At 47.0% G+C, this 18,430-nt stretch overlaps 1 long non-coding RNA gene across 1 annotated transcript; it reads left to right on the top strand.

Moving 5' to 3' along the window:
- Nucleotides 1-7,425: 7,425 nt before the first annotated feature.
- On the top strand, nucleotides 7,426-17,682 carry LOC144581539 (uncharacterized). The gene is made up of 3 exons (XR_013532426.1): nucleotides 7,426-8,917; nucleotides 10,315-10,483; nucleotides 15,385-17,682. It is a non-coding gene; the product is annotated as an uncharacterized LOC144581539 (long non-coding RNA).
- Nucleotides 17,683-18,430: the final 748 nt, after the last annotated feature.

Here is an 18,430-nt window from a genome sequence, read left to right on the forward strand (position 1 = left end):
GAATAATAGTTCCAGGCAAACCCAGATGGCTGTTAAAGTGAACTAGGTCCCTGAGAGGGTATACTGCTACCCCTTCCAGGTGAAGATAATAGCTGGGATGAGTAAAGAGAAACAGAGGCCAGGTGCAATGGCTGATGCCTATAATCCCAGCGCGTTGGGACGCTAAGGAGGGAGAATTGCTTGGGGTCAGGAGTTGAAGACCAGTCTGGGCCACATAGTGAGGCCCCATCTCTTTAAAAAAAAAAAAAACTTAAGAAAAATTAGCCGGGTGCAGTGGCATGTGCCTGTAGTTTTTTGTTTGTTTGTTTTCTTGTTTTTTGGTTTTGTTTTGAGACGGGGTCTCTCTCCGTTGCCCAGGCTGGAGTGCAGTGTCACGATCTCAGTTCACTGAAACCTCTGCCTCCTGCATTCAAGTGATTCTCCCGCCTCAGCCTTCTGAGTAGCTGGGATTACAGGTGCCTGCCACCACACCCTAATTTTTGTATTTTTCTAGTAGAGACAGGTTTCACCATGTTGTTCAGGCAGGTCTTGAACTCTTGACCTCAGGTGATCCACCCACCTTGGCCTCCCAAAGTCCTAGGATTACAGGCGTGAGCCACTGTGCCCGTCATGCCTGTAGGTTTGAGGCTGTGGTGAGCTTCAGTTGTGCCACTGCACTCCACTGTGGTCAATAGGGTGAGACCCTTTCTCTAAAAAGAAGACAGTATATCAAGTACTCACATAATTAAGCTCAAGGTAATCCTCCATTATTTTTCACATCCTGTCAATTTTTGGTACTAATCGGTCTGGAGAAACAGCGTCCAAGGTTCCCATCCTCCTCTTCAGGAACTCCGGGTCAAGAAACTTTTTTTTTTTTTTTTGAGACAGTCTCATTCTGTCGCCCAGGGTGGAGTGCAGTGGCGAGATCTCAGCTCACTGCAACCTCTGCCTCCCGCGTTCAAGTGATTCTCTGCCTCAGCCTCCCAAGTAGCTGGGATATAGGCGTTCACCACCACATCCAGCTAATTTTTGTATTTTTAGTAGAGATGGGGTTTCACCATGTTGGTCAGGCTAGTCTTGAACTCCTGACCTCATATGCTCCCAGCTCAGCCTCCCAAGGTGCTAAGATTACAGGTGTGAGCCACCGCACCCGGCCTTGGTAAAGAAACGTATTGAGGGCCAGGCACAGTGGCTCACACTCATAATCCCAACACTTTGGGAGGCCAAGGCAGGAGGAGACCAGCCTGGGCAACATAGTGAGATCCCATCTCTAAAAAAAAAAAAAAAAAAGAAGAAGAAAGAAGAAGAAGAAGGAGGAGGAGGAGGAGGAGGAGGAGGAGGGGTGGGGGGAGGAGGAGGAGGAGGAGGAGGAGGAGGAGGAGGAGAAGAAGAAGAAGAAGAAGAGGAAGAGGAAGAGGAAGAGGAAGAGGAAGAGGAAGAGGAAGGAGAAGGAGAAGGAGAAGGAGAAGGAGAAGAAAGAAGGAAAGAAACTTACTCAGGGATGGTTAAGGCGAGAGGAACTGAGACTATGTAGTGTGATGGCTTGACTTAGATCTTTGTTCATTAAGCTAAGGACTTATTCATGCTTTACAAACCAAGCTGAACCCAGGCCCGCCCATCTACTCTGTTCCTGCCACTACTTCAAACAGAAGCCAAAACCTCAGCTCTGTGTTAGGCCATTTCTTGAAGCAAATTTACCACACCTACTTGGCTTTTGCCTTTTTGTGGCCACAGCCAGGGGTGATATTCAAAATATTTCACAGCTGGTTACCACATGGCCGGCAGCCACTTAGAACAGACACTGACTTTAGCACTGAGTCCAATTCCTGGAGATCAACAGCTATGCTGGGGGTTAACTCTTTAGTTGCTGAAAGAGAGGGAGATCTGGCCGGGCACAGTGGCTCCTGCCTGCAATCCCAGCACTTTGAGAGGCAGAGGGGGGCTGATCACTTGATGTAAGGAGTTCAAGATCAGCCTGGCCAACATGGTGAAACCCCATCTCTACTAAAAATACAAAAATTATCCAGGCACAGTGATGTGTGCCTGTAATCCCAGCTATTAGGAAGGCTGAGGCAGGATAATCGCTTGAACTCAGGAAGCAGAGATTGCAGTGAGCCTCGCCACTCCACTCCAGTCTAGATGACAGAGCGGGACTCCCTCTCAAAAAATAAAAATAAAAGCAGCAATTTACCAACTGCTAGGAAAGCTTCTGAGTATTTCAACAACCAGTATCGGCAGGGCATGGTGGCTCATGTCTGTAATCACAGCACTTTGGGAGGCCCAGGTGGGCAGATCACTTGAGGTCGGTCAGGAGTTCGAGACCAGCCTGGCCGACATGGTGAAACCCCATCTCTACTAAAAATACAAAAATTAGCCAGGCGTGGTGGCAAGTGCCTGTAATCCTAAGTATTCGGGAAGCTGAGGCAGGAGAATCGCTTGACCCTGGGAGGTAGAGGTTGCAGTGAGCCGAGATCGGGCCACCACACTCCAACCTGGGTGACTGAGTGAGATTCCATCTCCAAAAAAAAAAGTATGATCAACCAAAGGGCATGTACAGGAGGATAAGGGAACTGAGGGAATGGGGTTGGAAAGAGGGAGAGAGACAGAGAGAGAAATGAAGGGAAGGAAGAGGGAGGAGGGAAATGAACGTCCTATCCTTGATTTGGGCTGTCCTCCTTGATTACAACCCCACAGGACTGGAGTCCACATAGTTGCTCCTGCAACAGCTCCCTGGAAAATTAGCCTGTAATTCCTCTTTTCCCTGCTTGGATTTTGCACACCATCCATGGTTTCATGATATTTCCAAACTCCTGTGACCAGATGTTCCTCGTTAGGAAGTGACTCATCACATTCCCTTGGCAATCGTGAATACCGGAGAAATTACTTGGAGGGGCCCAGGGGACTGGGAAGCCCTATCCCCTCAGGATACTGCTCATCCAACTTGCAGGATTTCAGTCTTTGATCATCAGGACCTTAACGTTAACTACAGAGAGTTAATGTTAACACAGTTGTGAACTTAGCAAACGCTGTGATTTGGCAATTTACCGTGTCACTTTTTTATTATCGAATATTTGGCAGGTAAATTTTATAATATGCTTTAAAATATACAAATACTCTATATTATGCCTGCTGATTTTGATGCATAAAAATAAATGAACACTGGCCCGGCGCAGTGGCTCACACCTATAATCCCAGCACTTTGGGAGACCGAGGAGGGCAGATCACTTGAAGTCAGGAAGTCAAGACCAGCCTGGCTAGCATGGTGAAACCCTATCTCTACTGAAAATACAAAAATTAGCCAGGCGTGGTGGCAGGAGTCTGTAATCCCAGCTACTCGGGAGGCTGAGGCAGGAGAGTTGCTTGAACGTGGGAGGCGGAGGTTGCAGTGAGCTGAGATTGAGCCACTATACTCCAGCATGGGTGACAGAGGAAGACTCTGTCTCTAAATAAATAAAATATAAACACTGGTAAACCCACCACTCAACTTAAGAAGTAGAAAGGAGGTCAGGCACGGTGGCTCATGCCTGTAATCGCAGCACTTTGAGAGGCCAAGGTGGGCGGATCACAAGGTCAGAAGATCAAGACCATGCTGGTCAACATGGTGAAACCCCATCTCTACTAAAAATACAAAAAAGTTAGCTGGATGTGGTGGTGCATGCCTGTAGTCCCAGCTACCAGGGAGGCTGAGGCAGGAAAATCGCTTGAACCCAGGAGGTGGAGATTGTAGTGAGCTGAGATCTCACCACTGCACTACAGCCTGGGAGACAGTGAGAGACTCCATCTCAAAAAAAAAAAAAAAAAAAAAAAAAAAGTAGAATGTAATCAATATTCACTATGGAGATCTAATTTTTAGTAGTTTCCAATCACTAGCTGATAGTAGTAAAATGTGTTTTTTGGTCAGGTACAGTGGCTCATGTCTGTAAGCCCAGGACTTTGGAATGCCAAGGTGGGAGGATCACCAGAGGCCAAGAGTTCAAGACCAGCCTGGGCAACATAACAAGATCTTGACTCTACAAAGAAATAGAAAATTAGCCAGGTATGGTGACATGCGTCTGTAGTCCCTAGTACTTTGGAGGCTGCGGTGGGAGGATCCCTTGAGCCCAGGAGGAAGAGGCTGCAGTGAGCTGTGGTCGAGCCACTGCTCCCCAGCCTGGGTGACAAGTTAGACTCTATCTTGAAAAAAAAAAAAAGGGCAAACAACAACAAAAATATATTTCTTGTTGCTGGTGTTGCTGGTACATAGAGTGGCCTTGAATGTTCCAGTCATCTTAGTTCCTTTTTTTAATTCCTTTTTTCTTTCTTTCTTTTTTTAACACTGGGTCTCCTGGCTGAATGTTGTTTTCTGATTCTACCCAGTCATCCTAGTTCCTCTTTTTTTTCATTCCTTTCCCTCCCTTCCTTTCTTCCCTCCCTCCCTCCCTCCCTCCCTCCCTTCCTTCCTTCCTCCCTTCCTTCCTTCCTTCCTTCTTCCTTCCTTCCTTCCTTCTTTTCTTTCAAGGTCTCACTCTGTCCTCCAGGCTGAAGTGCAATGGCATGATCATGGCTGACTGCAGCCTTGACCTCCCAGGCTCACGTGATACCCCTACCTTAGCCTCTTGAGTAGTTGGGACCACAGGTGTTTCCACCACGCCCATCTGATTAAAAAAAATATTGTAGTGATAGGGTCTCACTATTTTGCCCAGCCTGATCTCAAGCTCCTGGCCTCAAGCAATGCTCCCCTCTCAGCCTCCCAAAGTGCTGGGATTACAGGCCTGAGGCATCACACCTGTCCTTTTTTCCTTATTTTTGAACTCTTTAGCTCACTGTCAAAAAAAAAGTGTCCCTTCTTGAGGCAAATCACATAATGTTTTGAAAAATGCCCATGTAACTCCATCTTTATCCTTATTTCTTTAGAATGTGTCTTCAGCAGTGGTTCTCAACTTTGATGTCATTTGGGGTCAACCAGGAAAATCTGAAAAATCCTGCTACCCTGGCCCTGCCCCAGAACAATTAAATCACAGCCTCCTGGGATACAACCCAGACAGCCATGCTTTTTAAAGTTCTCCAGGTTGTTCTAATGTGCTCTAAAGGAGCAGCAATAAAATCCACCAAAGCTTTACTTTCATAGGACATAGTATCTGAGTACTAAGCCCTTATTTATTTATTTAGAGACGTAGTGTTGCACTGTTGCCCAGGCTGGAGTGCAGCAGCCCCATCGCGGCTCACTGCAACCTCCACCTCCCAGGTTTAAGCAATTATCCTACCTAAGTCTCCTGGGTAGCTGGGATTACAGGTGCCTGCCACCAAATCCAGCTAATTTTTGCATTTTTAAAAAATTAAATTTATAAAAGATGGGGTTTCATCATGTTGGCCAGACTGGTCTTGAACTCCTGATCTCAGGTGATCCACCCACATCAGCCTCCCAAACTGCTAGGATTACAGGCATGAGCGGCCTAATTCTTGCATTTTTTTTTTTAGTAGAGACAGGGTTTCACCACATTGGCCAGGCTGGTCTTGAACTCCTGACCTCAGGTGATCCACCTGCCTTGGTCTCCCAAAGTGTTGGGATTATAGGCATGAACCACCGTGCCTAGCCACTAAGACTTTATTAACTGTTTTATCAATCCATGGACTTCTAACTTCCTATTCAGGGACATGGAGATCATTTTAGACTCCTGCTGTACTGTGTTACTATGAAGATTCCACGCCTCTTTGGAGATTCTGTTGCTTGCAACCCCACTCCTGGAATAGAATTCTGTGTTTGTTAGAGGAGTCTGGTATTTCATTTGCAAGAAACAAGGGCTACCTCTGCAAATTTTAGGGGGTAAAGGGGCTTGGATATACTGTAAGGATATAGGTGGGCTAGAACTGAAAATCTCACAATTTGAGGTTGGCTGGGAACTGGCCACTGTCTCTTCCATCTTTCACGACCCACATGGCTTCCTGCATGGTATCCTTTTCTCTCCCTCACTATTGCCCACCTAAGCAGTGGGGATCTCACTAGGCTGGCTAATCATTGTTGGACTCGAGTCTGAATGACTCCATTAGGCAGTCTGTGGCCCAATCATCTGTAGCCAGGGTCCAGGTAAAATGCATACTCATAGCCCATGCCTGAAAGTAAAAGGATGAAAAAGTTATCATGTAAATACCAATAAGAAAGAAAGACTGTAGTCATAGTGGATAAAATAGACTTTAAAACAAAAAAAGTTACTAGAGATGAAAAGAAACATTTTATCATGATAAAAGGGTCAATTCATCCAGGCACAGCAGCTCAGGCCTGTAATTCCAGCACTTTGGGAGGCCAAGGCTGGAAGATCACTTGAGGCCAGGAGTTCGAGACCAGCCTGGCCAACATGGCGAAACCTCATCTCTACTAAAAATACAAAAAAAGTGTCAGGCTAGTCAGGCAAAGTGGTATACGCCTTTAATCCCAACTACTTGGGAGACTGAGGCACAAGAATTGCTTGAACATGGGAGGCAGAGGTTTCGGTGAACCGCAGTGAACTGAGATTGTGCCACTGCACTCCAGCCTGGGTACAGAGCAAGACTCTGTCTCAAAAAAAAAATTTTTTTTTAAATTAATAATGGAAATTTGAGAAATTCAAAACTATGTGGAAATTAAATACAGTCCTAAATAACTCATAGGTCAAAGAAGAAATCACAAGAGAAATTAGAAACTACTTGGAGATAAATGAAACTGAATGATATACCAAAAATTTGAAGGATTTAGCTAAAGCAATATTTAAAAGGATATATATAGTTATAAATGTCTACATCAAGAAGAAAGATCTCAAATCAACACCATTTTTCTTTTTTAGACAGAGACTCACTCTGGCCCAGGCTGGAGTGCAGTGGTGTGATTTCCTCCACCTCCCAAGTTCAAGTGATCCTCCTGCCTCAGCCTCCCAAGTAGCTGAGATTACAGATACATGCCACCACACCTGGCTAATTTTTGTATTTTTAGTAGAGATGGGGTTTCACCATGTTGGCCAGGCTGGTCTCAAACTCTTGACCTCAAGTGAACTGCACACTTCGGCCTCCCAAAGTACTGGGATTACAGCCATGAGCCACTGCACCTGACTGTATCACTCTTTTTCTCAAAATCTTTCAGAGGATCTGAACCCGGTTTAGCTCTCCCACAACCACCCTCTGCACACACAGGCACTCACTCTAGTGAAACGTGTCTTTCACTAGAGCCACAGGAAACTGCGCGTCTTCTTTGTTTTTGCTTGTTTTGTTTTGGTTTGCTTGTTTTTTGAGATGGAGTCTTGCTCTGTCATCCAGGCTGCAGTGTAGTGGCACGATCTTGACACGCTGCAACCTCCACCTCCCAGGTTCAAGTGATTCTCATGCCTCAGCCTCCTGAGTAGCTGGGATTACAGGTGTGCACTAGCACATCTGGCTAATTTTTGTATTTTTAATAGAGATGGGGTTTCTCCATGTTGCCCAGGCTCATCTCAAACTCCTGACCTCAAGTGATCTGCCTGTCTTGGCTTCCCAAAATGCTAGGATTACAGGCGTGAGCCACCGCGCCTGGCCCACGGGTCTTCTTTGATCTGGCCTCACCCCTCCTTTACTTACTCTGTTCCTTCAAATTGGAATGTCCTTCAGCCTCCATATCTACAATAACAGCTGGAATTGTCTCCATTCTTCAAGGCCTGATTATAATAATTTCATTGTCTTCATCTAAACTTTTTTCTTTTTTTTTCATCCTGCTCTTCAGCTGACGGAGCACACAGTCTGGTAGAGGAGATAAAGGAGACAATTGGGTTCTGTCTTGCGATGTAATAGCACTCTTGTGGGTGTGTGCACAGAGTCCTAGGAAGGCAGGGGAGTGAGGTAGAAACTGTTGGGTTAGTTGAAAGATAGGAAATTGCACACTCACTCCAGTTGACTTCCACTTTTTTTTTAGGCGTGGTTTCACATGTTGGCCAGGCTGGTCTTAAACTCCTGACCTCAGGTGATCCACCTGCCTTGGCCTCCCAAAGTGCTGGGATTATAGGTGTGAGCCACCGTGCCCAGCCTTTTTTTTTTTTTTTCTTTTGCACTTCCACTTCTGAGGGCTTAGAACTCCATGAGGAGGCATCAGTTTCATCTTAAAGGGTCCCTTTCTGCTAATCTACTCGTTTCTTTTCTTTTTTTGCTTTCTTTCCTTCTTTCTTTCATTAGTTTTTGTTTTGTTTTGTTTTGTTTTTAGAGACAGGGTCTCATTCTTCACCCAGGCTGGAGTGCAGTGGTGTGATGGTAGGTCACTGCAGCCTCCACCTCCTGGGCTCAAGTGATCCTCCCATCTCAGCCTCCCACATAGCTGAGACTATAAGCTTGCACCACCACGCCTGGCATGCCTGGCTAATTATTATTATTATTATTTTTGGTAGACACAGAGTCTCACTCTGTTACCAAAGCTGATCTCAAACTCCTGGCCTCAAGCGATCTTCCTACCTCACCCTCCAGAAGCACTAGGATTTCAGGCATGAGCCACCGCATGTGGCCTAACTTGCTATTTTCTCAAGAGCAGGGCTGTTTTTAATTTCTGGACCTACAGCATCTAGTGAGGTTCCTGGCCATAAGGAGTGACAATAAATTTCTTTTTTAAACAGAGTCTCATTCTGTTGCCCAGGCTGGAGTGCAGTGGTGCAATCTTGACTCCCTGCAACCTCCGCCTCCTGGGTTCAAGCCATCTTCCTGGCTCAGCCTCCAGAGTAGCTGGGACTACAGATGTGTGCTAAATAATTGTTTTGTATTTTAGTAGAGATGGGGTTTCACCATGTTGGCCAGGCTGGTCTTGAACTCCTAAGCTCAGGCAGTCCACCCTCCTCGGCCTCCCAAAGTGTTAGAATTACAGGCAGGAGCCAGCATGCCAGGCCAGAACGACAATAAATCTTTACAGAAGACTGAATGAATGAGAAGAGTGTCTAACTCATATTGGAGGAAGGGCATGGAGTACTTCCTAGAGAAGGTAAGGCACTGAATCCTGGAACGTGGGTAGGGATGAGCTGGGAAGATCAGGGGTGCAGGGTCTCCAAGTGGAGGAAACACAAATGAGTCCACGGAGGAATGAGAAACCCAGCCCCGCTGGGAATTGGAAGGAGGGCAGCAGCCCTGAACCAGAGGTTTTGGAAGAAAATACTGAGATAAGGCTGAGACAAGTCAGTTCAATAGGGACACGAATGCTGTGTTGATGATTTTCAAATGGATACAAAAAGCAATGGAGAGTGACTTAGGATTTTATTTTTGTTATTTTTTTGGATTTGTATTTTTTTTGAGACAGGGTCTCAATCTGTTGCCCAGGCTGGAGTGCAGAGTGCTGTTAAGCTCACTGCAGCCTCCAACTCCTGGGCTCATTTGATCGACCCACTTCAGCCTCCCTAGTAGCTGGGACTACAGGTACATGCCACCACACCCAGCTCATTTTTAAATTCTCTTTAAAGATAGGGTTTCACTATGTTGCCCAGGCTGGAGTGCCGTGGCATGGTCACAGATCACTGTACCTTGGACCTTTTAGGCTCATTTGATCCTCCCACCTGAATCTCTCTAGTAGCTGAGACTACAGGCATATGCCACCATGTCCACCTCATTTTTTGGATTTTTTTTTAGAGATGAGGGTCTCACTATGTTTCCCAGGCTAGTCTTGAATTCCTAGGCTTAAATGATCCCCCTACCTTGGCCTCCCAAAGCGCTAGGACTACAGGCATGAGTCATGGTGCCCGCCTTTTAAAAAATTATTATTTTTTTGAGACAGAGTCTCACTCTGTCACACAGGCTGGGGTGCAGTGGTATGATCTTGGCTCACTACAACCTCTGCCTCCCGGGTTCAAGTGATTCTTTTGCCTTAGCCTCCTGAGTAGCAGAGATTACAAGTGTGTGCCACCATACCTGGCTAATTTTTTTGTATTTTCATTAGAGACAGGGTTTTGCCATAATGGCCAGGCTGGTTTCAAACTCCTGGCCTCAAGTGATCTGTCCACCTTGACCTCTCAAAGTGCAAAGTGCTGGGATTACAGTATGAGTTTTTGTTTTTATTTTTGAGACACAGTTTCGCTCTTGTTGCCCAGGCTGGAGTGCAATGGCGTGATTCTGGGTTCAAGTGATTCTCCTGTCTCAGCCTCCAGAGTAGCTGGGATTATAGGCATTCACCATAGGCTAATTTTGTAGAGGGGGGATTTCTTCATGTTGGTCAGGCTGGTCTCGAATTCCGACCTCAGATGTTCCGCCCACCTCGGCCTCCCAAAGTGCTGAGCCACCATGCCAGGCAAGGACTTGCTTTTAACAAACCGAATGTGATAGAAATTACAGTGTGTGATTTCTGGGGCTAGGTCATAAAAGACATGGTGCTTCTGCCTTGCTGTCTCTCAGAAACCCTACTCTGGGGACAAGTCAGCTGCCGCATCATGGGGACATCCACGCAGCCTATAGAGCCGCTCAGGAGGAACTGAGGCTGGCTGCCAATAACCAGCACCAGCTTGCCTGCCGTGTGAATGAGCCATCTGGGAAAGCAAGCCTCCAGCCTCAATCAAGCCTGCAGGTAATGTCAGCCCTCCAGCCTTCCAGTCTTCCAGCTGAGGCCCCACACGTTGTGGAGTGGAACCAAGCCAATCCTGTCATGCCCTGAATTTCTGATCCGCAGAACTGCGAGAGAATGCATGAAAATTGTTGCTTTGGCCGGGGTGGTGGCTCATACCTGTAATCCCAGTGCATAGGGAGGCTGAGGCCATCTCTACTAAAAATACAAAAATTAGCTGGGTGCATTGGCACGTGCCTGTAGCCAGCTACTGGGGAGGCTGAGGCAGCAGAATTGCTTGAAAGCGGGAGGAGGAGGTTGCAGTGAACCGAGATCTGCCACTGTACTCCAGCCTGGGTGACAGAGCAAGACTCTATCTCAAAAAAAAAAAAAGAAAAAGAAAATTTTTGTTTTAAGCCACTATGCTCTGAGATAGTTTGTTATGCAGCAAACGACGACTGATGTAACAGTGGCAGGTATACACAGAGGGTCAAAGGAATGCAAAGAACAGACACTTACAGGCCGGGAGTGGTGGCTCGTGCCTGTAATCCCAGCCCTTTGGGAGGCTGAGGCATGAGAATCACTTGAGACCAATAGTTCAAGACCAGCCTGGGCAACATAGCAAGACCCCTGTCTCTAGAAAAAATTTTAAAAATTAGCTGGCCACAGTGTCATGTGCCTGTAGTCCCAGCCACGTTGGTGGCCAAGGCAGGAGGATGGCTTGAATCCAGGAATTGGAGGCGGCAGTGAAATAAGAGGCAGAGTGAGAGACAGAGTGAGACCAAGACCCTGTCTCAAAAAATATATATATATATTATACATACTGAATTCTAAATTTCATGATATAATTGTATTGGGAGGATAGGGGAAGAGGAAGAGTTTTGTGTAGGGGCTGGGGGTGTAGAAACCCTGTTTCTTTCTTTCTTTCTCTCTCTCTCTTTCTTTCTTTCTTTCTTTCTTTCTTTCTTTCTTTCTTTCTTTCTTTCTTTCTTTTTTTGAGATGGAATCTCACTCTGTTGCCTAGGCTGGAGTGCAGTTTCACCATGTTGGTCAGGCTGGTCTTGAACTCCTGACCTCATGATCTGGTTGGCCTCCCTAAGTGCTGGGGTTACAGGTGTGAGCCACCTCCTCTGGCAGAAACCCTGTCTCTACTAAAAGTACAAAAATTAGCCCAGTGTGGTGGCATGTGCTTGTAAAACCAGCTACTCAGGAGGCTGAGGCGGGAGAATTGCCTGAACCCACGAGGCAGAGGTTGCACTGAGCCGAGACTGAGTCACTGCACTCCATACAGCCTGGGTGACAGAGCGAGACTCTGTCTCAAAAAAAAAAAAAAAACACAGATCATATCTAAAATAGAAAAATCAAGGAATAGCTGTAATAGTTGTCTAAGCGAGTTATTTAGAAACTGAGGCTGGGCTCATGCTTATAATCTCAGCACTTTGTGAGGCCAAGGCAGGTGGATCGCTTGAGGTCAGAAGTTCGAGATCAGCCTGGCCAATGTAGTGAAACCCCGTCTCTATAAAACATACAAAAATTTGCCATGCGTGGTGGTGCAAATCTCGGCTCACTGCAATGTCTGCCTACCAGGCTCAAGCAATTCTTCTGCCTCAGCCTCCTGAGTAGCTGGGATTACAGGTGCCCACCACCCCACCTGGCTAATTTTTTTAGTTTTAGTAGAAACAGGGTTTCACCATGTTGGCCAGGCTGGTCTCGAACTCCTGACCTCAAGTGATCCACCCGTCTCAGCCTCCTAAAGCGCTAGGATTACAGGCGTGAGCCACCTCACCAGGCCTGTTCTTTGCATTTTAAATTAAGGGGCAGGACACATACGTATTTGATATGTGCAATGAATAATAAAATACATCCTTAGGATTTATATGGGGTAATTATAGAGCAAAGATACAGGACGATATAGATATCCCGAGAGAGTGTGATGGAGAAACAAAAGACGGGAGGAAAGGGAGGGGGAAGAGACAGAAACAAACGCCAAGACCTAGGAAGATACAGAAAGACCAGCCTCATCAACACAAAAGGAGAGAAGTGGAGAGACATAAAAAATCCACAGGTGGCCGGGCGTGGTGGCTTACACCTGTAATCCCAGCACTTTGGGAAACCAAAGTGGGTGGATCACCAGAGGTCAGGGGTTCGAGACCAGCATGGCCAACATGGGGAAACCCGATCTCTACTAAAAAAATACAAAAATTGGCCAAGCATGGTGGCTCATGCAGGTAATCTCAACACTTCGAGAGGCCGAGGCATGTGGATCACAAGGTCAAGAGAGCGAGACCATCCTGGTCAATATAGTGAAACCCCATCTCTACTAAAAATGCAAAAATTAGCCAGGCATAGTGGCACATGCCTATAGTCCCAGCTACTCGGTAGGCTGAGGCGGAAGAATTGCTTGAACCCAGGAGGCGGAGGTTGCAGTGAGCCGAGGTTGTGCCCCTGTGCTCCAGCCTGGCAACAGAGCAAGACTCTGTTAAAAAAAAATTAGCCAGGCAAGGTGGTGGGCACCTGTGATCTCAGCTACTCAGGAGGTTGAGGCAGAAGAATCGCATGAACCTAGGAGGCAGACGTTGCAGTGAGCCAAGATTGAACCACTACACTCCATCCAGCCTGGGCAAAGAAGAAAATAGTCCGTGAGTTTTGGAAGTATGTAGGCCACACAGGCACACACCACCAAGCATGACAAAGACCCAAGTTTACATAGATAATATCTCACACTTTTGTTAAATAGCACAGAATTAAAAAATTATCCCAGGCTGGACAACATGGCGAAATCCCGTCTCTGCCAAAAACACAAAAATTAGCCGGGTGTGGTGGTGCGCACTCTAGTCCCAGCTACTTGGGAGGCTGAGGTGGGAGGATCTCCTGAACCTAGAAGGCTGAGGTTGCAGTGAGCCATGATCATACCACTGCATCCAGCTTGGGCAACAGAGTGAGACATCCTATCTTACAAAAAAAGAAAAGGAAAAGAAAGAAATTATTATTGATTGAGGTAAGAGGCAGGACTCAACTCCAGAGGCAGGGCATGGACACCGGACCAAAAATGGGTTGGAACAGAAGCAGCTTTCCATAAGACATCCTTTCCAGAGTGACATGTCAGTTTACCATTGCCATGACAACACCCAGAAATTATCCCCCTTTCCATGGCAACCACCTACCGACCTGGAAGTTACCATCCACATCTCAGACATTTCTGCATAAGCCACCCCTTAATTTGCATATAATTAAAGATGGGTATATACAATTAGGAGAAGGGCAAAAAAAAAAAAAAAAAAAAGAAGAAAAAAATGGGTATAAATGAGTGCGGCCCTGCCTCTAAGCTGCTATTCTGGGCACTGCTTATGGGCCATCCCTGCTCTGCAAGGAGCAGAACCTTTGCTGTGGCTGTGCACCGAAGGTTCAATTAAAGTTGTAACACTGGCTGGGCGTGAGCGCTCAAACCTATAATCCCAGCACTTTGGGAGGCGGAGGCGGGTGGATCACTTTAGTTCAGGGGTTCAAGACCAGCCTGGGCAACACGGTGAAACTCCGGACTCTACAAAAGTACAAAAAATACTAGCCAGGCATGGTAGTGTGCACCTGTAATCCCAGCTTCTCGGGAGACTAAGGTGAAGGATTGCTTGAGCCCCAGGAGACAGAGATTTCAGTGAGCCTTGATCATGCCACTGCACTCCAGCCTGGGTGACAGTGAGACCCTGTCTCGAAAAAATAAAAAGGGTCTTGTTCTACCAGTTAATTGGATTGGTGGTGACCTCCTTATATATACAGTTTTTTTGTTTTGAGACAGGGTCTCTGTCACCCAGGCTGGAGTACAGTGGTGGGAGGGATCTTGGGTCACTGCAACCTCTGCAACCTCTGCCTCCTGGGTTCAAGCAATTCTCCCACTTCAGCCTCCTGAGTAGCTAGGACTACAGGTATGTGTCACCATGCCTGGCTATTTTTTTTTATCTTAGTAGAGATGGGTTTTCGCCATGTTGCCTAGGCTGTTCTCGAACTCCTGGGCTCAAGTTATTGGCTTGCCTCTGCCTCCCAAAGTGTTGGGATTACTGGTGTGAGCCACCATGCTCAGCCTCACGACTTTCCTACGTAGCTGTATCAAACTGTTGTTTCTCTCTTGAACTGCGATATATCGTTCCAGTATTCATAAGTTACCTTGCAACTAGTTTATGAGGGCGTGGACGACAGGAACAAAGCCTTATTTACCAAGCAATCTTCCTTGGGCCCAGCTTTCAGGGAGGCTCTGGATTTGAAGCCCCTCTCTGCCATTCACGTACTGTATGACTTTGGGCAGGTTACTTGACTTTTCTGTGTGTCAGAGATTTTATCTTGTAAAGTAGAGCTACCAGTGGGTTGAATTACATAAAATTGCCAATATTCTATTACATTTGACCCTGGAATGGCAATTTTATAAGGTTCAATCTAATAAAACCACTACCTCTTAGGTATATTGAGTGTTAACTGTTACATCTATGGCATCCTAGGCAAGCATCAACCTGGTGAGTACAAAGTGGACCTGATGGTAAAGCCCCTCAGACCTTGTGGAACAAAAGCAGGACCCTAGGAATGGCAGAGCAATCAGCTAGGAAGAGCCTGGCTCCTGACGAACTGCAGCCTCTGTGTCTGCTATGGATTACTAATGCTGGACCCTTATGTGAGCAAGAAGTCACCCCCCATTTAGGTTAAACCACTGTTCTTTGGGTGTGAGTTTTGTTTTGTTTTGTTTTTTTCGTTGAGACAGAGTCTCTGCCGCCTGAGCTGGAGTGCAGTGGCATGATCTCAGCTCACTGCACTCTGCCTCCTAGGTTCAAGCAATTCTCCTGCCTCAGCCTCCCAAAGTAGCTGGGACTAAAGGTGCCCACCACCACGCCCAGCTCATTTTTGTATTTTTAGTAGAAATTAGGTTTCATTATGTTGACCAGGCTGGACTCAAGCTCCTGAACTCAAGTGATCTGCCCCCTCTCGGCCTCCCTAAGTGCTGGAATCACAGGCATGAGCAACCACGCCCAGTCTGGGTCTGTTTGGAAAGAGGTAAGCTGACATCTTAATTAATAATGGATGTGTGTGAAAGAGAAAGAACTCATGTACTTCCACATAGAGATTGCTGCCTTGGGGCCGGGCACCACAACTCACGACTGTAATCCCAGGACTTTGGGAGGCTGAGGCGGGAGGATCACCTAAGCTCAGGAGTACGAGACCAGTCTGAACAATTGCGAAACCCTATCCCTACTAAAAATAGAAAAATTAGCTGGGCATGGTGGTACTTGCATTAAATCCCAGCTACTCAGGAGGGTGACGCAGGAGAATCACTTGCACCTGGGAGACGGAGGTTGCAGTGAGCCAAGATCGTGCTACTGTACTCCAGCCTGGGAGACAGAGCAAGACTCCATCTGAAAAAAAAAAAAAAAAAAAAATTCTGCCTTGGCAGACTGAATGTGATGCCACTGCCTGAGATGGGCAGTCTAAGACATGAGGGCTGGTTGGGGAAGATAATGAGTTCAATTGTAGAAAGATTTTTGTATTTGTTTGGACAGGGTGTCTTCCTCTGTTGCCCAAGCTGGAGTGTAGTGGTGTGATCATAGCTCACCGCAGCCTTGAAATCCTGGGCTCAAGCGATCCTCCCACCTCAGCCTCCTGAGTAGCTAGGACTACAGGCATGTGCCACCATGCCTGGATAATTATTATTTTTTATTTTTTGCGGAGATGGGGGGGTCTCACTGTGTTGCCCAAGCTGGTCTTGAACTCTTGGCCTCAAGTGATCCACCTGTCTCACCCTCAAGTGCTGGAATTACAGGCATGTGCCATGGCACCCAGTCGCTGTAGGCCTTTTTGCTCCCCTAGCCACCAATTTCAAAATGGGGGGAAAGTGTTCTCCATTTTTTTAGATTTTCATATCTGTAAGTAGACCAACCATGACAGCTTTATGACCCAAATACAAGTCTCCATTTCATGTTACTAAACAAGCAAAATAACTTCAGATCTACATGGGCAATGAAATAAATAGTGCGCATCTTTAAAATTTCCCCCCAGTACTAATCTTTTCAGGTTTCCCCCTCATTGCTCTGAAATTTCTGGAATGTGGACACATTGCTGTCCCACCCATCCCTGGGCTTTAAGGCAGGGACATCAAAAAACATGTACAAGGTCACCATTTGGTCAGTGGAAATTTTTTTTTTCCCTCTGCGATATGGAGTTTTGCTCTGTCACCCAGGCTGGAGTGCAGTGGCACAATCTCAGCTCACTGCAACCTCCACCTCCTAGGTTCAAGTGATTTTCCTGCCTCAGCCTCCCGAGTAGCTGGGCTTAGGCATCTGCCACTACACTAAGCTAATTTTTTGTATTTAGTAGAGAGGGAGTTTCACTATGTTGGCCAGGCTGGTCTCAAACTGCTGAACTTAGGTGATCCGCACACCTTGGCTTCCCAAAGTGCTGGGATTACAGGTGTGAGCCACCGCACCTGGCCGCCGGTCAGTGGAAATTTTTTTAAATGGTGGTGACACCATCTCTGGTGCATCCAGCCTGTGGCTCCTGGCTCCCAGCCATTTTTCCTGGTGGCAAAGACTGCCCCCAGTGTGGTGGCAGAGGTCAGTGTGTGGCCTGGATGAGTCCCAGCCAACCTGCTCCTCACCCTAACCTGGGGGCAATTTGGAGGTGGTAAAGAGAAAGGAGTAAGGGAAGCTGGACCCCGAAGAGTGGTCCGCTACTCTACAGGGACATACATGAGGAACATCTGGATCTGCACAGCCAGTGCTGAGACACTCCAACACATGGTACCTGGAAACTGCAGACAACACTTTGAGGAAACAACCAGGTACATGAAGGGATTTATTTCTTTATTTTTCTTTCTTTCTTTCTTCCTTTTTTTGAGATAGAGTCTTGCTCTGTCGCCCAGGCTAGAGTGCACTGGTACCGCAACCTCTGCCTCCTGGGTTCAAGCGATTCTTCTGCCTCAGCCTCCCGAGTAGCTGGGATTACAGGCAGTGACCACCACGCTCAGCTAATTTTTGTTTGTTTGTTTTGTTTTGTTTTGAGACGGAGTTTTGCTCTTGTTACCCAGGCTGGAGTGCAATGGCGCGATCTCGGCTCACCGCAACCTCCGCCTCCTGGGTTCAGGCAATTCTCCTGCCTCAGCCTCTTGAGCAGCTGGGATTACAGGCACGCGCCACCATGCCCAGCTAATTTTTTGTATTTTTATAGTAGAGACGGGGTTTCACCATGTTGACCAGGATGGTCTCGATCTCTTGACCTCGTGATCCACCCACCTCGGCCTCCCAAAGTGCTGGGATTACAGGCTTGAGCCACCGCGCCCGGCCTAATTTTTGCATTTTTAGTAGAGGCGGGGTTTCACCATGTTGGCCAGGCTGGTGTCTATCTCCTGGATTTCAGCAAGCCACCCACCCTAGCCTCCCAAAGTGCTGGGACTACAGTCATGAGCCACCGCATTCTGATATTTATTTGTTTGCTTGTTTGTTTTAAGAGACAGGTTGGCCAGGCGTGGTGGCTCAAGCCTGTAATCCCAGCACTTTGGGAGACTGAGGCAGGCGGATCACAAGGTCAAGAGATCGAGACCATCCTGGCCAACATGGTGAAACCCCATCTCTACTAAAAATACAAAAATTAGCTGGGCGTGGTGGCGTGCACCTGCAGTCCCAGCTACCCGGGAGGCTGAGGCAGGAAAATTGCTTGAACCCAGGAGGCAGAGGTTGCAGTGAGTAGAGATTGTGCCACTGCACTCCGGCTTGGCGCCTGGTGACAGAGTGAGACTCTGTCTCAAAAAAAAAAAAAAGAGACAGGTTATCCCTCTGTCACCCAGGCTGGAGTGAGGTGACACAATGAGAGCTCACGGCAGCCTCCACTTGCTAGGTTCAAGTGATCCTCTAATCTCAGCCTCCTAAATAGCTGGAGCTAGAAGGGTGTACCACCACACCTGGCTAATTTTTTAATTTGCTGGAGATAAGGTCTTGCTAC

Source organism: Callithrix jacchus, chromosome 2 (assembly GCF_049354715.1).
Source record: "Callithrix jacchus isolate 240 chromosome 2, calJac240_pri, whole genome shotgun sequence".
NCBI lineage: Eukaryota > Metazoa > Chordata > Mammalia > Primates > Cebidae > Callithrix > Callithrix jacchus.